Genomic DNA, 2,500 nt, shown 5'->3' with positions numbered 1-2,500 from the left:
GTCCCAGGGGCCCGCGCGAACACGCAAGCGTCCGCTCAATTATTCTGCAAACAGGAGGAGGCTGAGCTCCCCTGCACAATACACCTCGAAACCCTCTCAGGTCCCGGCGGCGCGCAGCGCCGTCCTAAGTACTTGGTCGGGTTCGAGAGAGGCGCAATCGCCCGGAGTTAGGCGAGTAGACGCTTTAGGTGCGACCACCCGTGCTCCCAACTGAGCTTGCCGCTGCCGACAGAGGCCCGGGAGCGTGCTGTCGTGGCATTGCCGGCGGGAGACAACACGCGCCACCTACGGTGACCGGCAGCTCCAACGCCAGCGCCACAGAAGGGCAAAGGCCCCACGTGGGTGCCGAAGCGAACTCTCCCAGCACAGCGCACGTGCCAACACGTCTGCACAACTGCGATACAAACCACCAGCGAGAACCGCTGGGGCGACCGAGCAGCAGACGGCGTCGCGGCGCCGAGTGCCGGGCGGCGGCGCATCCTCAACGCACACAGTCCTCAGTCGGACCAGCACACTGCAGATGTCCACCGCGCTTCGCACCGGGCCCGCGAGGACCCACTTTGGCCGCCCGGCGCCGCGCGCAGGGTGCCCCGGCGCGCAGCTGCGCCGCCTGCCGCGTCCGTCGGCCGGCGCGCCTGCCACTGGGCGCCCCCACCAGCCGGCTGTAGCGCGTGCGCCCACGCACCGCGCGGCCAGCACGCCGGGCGGCCCCCCCTCACCGGCCGGGGACGGTCCCACCCAGCCACCGCCGCGTATCGCTTCACACACAGATTTGCCCTTACTGATTTACCTCCAGCAACAACAACCGCACCACAATGGGTTTACCAGTTGTTCATTTGCGTAACGTCACCAGCAAACGGAGACGTCCATCCCAGTTTGCAAATGCAACGATTATTGCATACCTGTCTGTTAGGTGTCACGACACACTACGTCTGCCCACATACACGCAACAAAATGTGCCCGACTAGAGAACGCGTGGGAGGTGGCCCCCTACGTATGCGATGTCCATTACGAGACCGACTGTCAACCAGCATCTGTACCATGTCGCAGATGTGGAACGCGGTGCACCATGCTATCACACTGTGTGAGAAGAGACGACTACGTTTGAATACACGCGCCACTACATCAACAGACGGCTCATGCTGATCGCCATCCAGGGCGTCCGTTACTCCCACACGTCTCTATGGCGTACCACACTGCAATGTAGCTGTTATGGGGAGACGGCACGTGGCTGAGTGCACAACATTTGGACCGTATGGTTCGCTGTTGTTGGGCGCAGTCGTTGTACGGTCACACATGTGCCACAGCGTATCATTCAGTACATACGGACCTATGTGCAGTACAATGTGAGGGTTAAGCTTACGACATCAGCGGACAGTGGACACAGGCCGTACCACGACGTAGACTGAGCGCTTCGACATGCGAATGCCAGTGAACAGCTGCGAAGGGCATTGAACACGCAAGCACCTGAACGACCAGCGTGCGAAGGCAGGGGGGAGGGGGGGGGGCGATGTACATCCTGCAGTCGTCCACATTACAGTGTACAGCGGGAGCATGTAAAAAGTAAGCAACACTTGCGAAGTGTTGAACATGAAACGATACACAAGAGGGTGGGCGGTGCGAGTAGCGAACTATATTCAGAGGGTTGTGGTTAGACAACACTGGATTAATGTAACGTGTCATATGCCAATTACAGAGCAGGTTAAGGCACAACGTGGGTTAGGTTAAGGCACAACGTGGGTTAGGTTAAGGCACAACTTGGGTTAGGTTAAGGCACAACGTGGGTTAGGTTAAGGCACAACGTGGGTTAGGTTAAGGCACAACGTGGGTTAGGTTAAGGCACAACGTGGGTTAGGTTAAGGCACAACGTGGGTTAGGTTAAGGCACAACGTGGGTTAGGTTAAGGCACAACGTGGGTTAGGTTAAGGCACAACGTGGGTTAGGTTAAGGCACAACGTGGGTTAGGTTAAGGCACAACGTGGGTTAGGTTAAGGCACAACGTGGGTTAGGTTAAGGCACAACGTGGGTTAGGTTAAGGCACAACGTGGGTTAGGTTAAGGCACAACGTGGGTTAGGTTAAGGCACAACGTGGGTTAGGTTAGGGCACAACGTGGGTTAGGTTAAGGCACAACGTGGGTTAGGTTAAGGCACAACGTGGGTTAGGTTAAGGCACAACGTGGGTTAGGTTAAGGCACAACGTGGGTTAGGTTAAGGCACAACGTGGGTTAGGTTAAGGCACAACGTGGGTTAGGTTAAGGCCCAACTTGGGTTAGGTTAAGGCCCAACTTGGGTTAGGTTAAGGCCCAACTTGGGTTAGGTTAAGGCCCAACTTGGGTTAGGTTAAGGCCCAACTTGGGTTAGGTTAAGGCCCAACTTGGGTTAGGTTAAGGCCCAACTTGGGTTAGGTTAAGGCACAAATTGCGTTACATTGCGGTACAAATTGAGTTACATTGCGGTACAAATTGAGTTACATTGCGGTACAAATTGAGTTACATTGCGG

This window comes from Schistocerca cancellata, chromosome 3 (genome assembly GCF_023864275.1).
Source record: "Schistocerca cancellata isolate TAMUIC-IGC-003103 chromosome 3, iqSchCanc2.1, whole genome shotgun sequence".
Lineage (NCBI taxonomy): Eukaryota > Metazoa > Arthropoda > Insecta > Orthoptera > Acrididae > Schistocerca > Schistocerca cancellata.
This window is presented reverse-complemented; position numbering follows the sequence as displayed.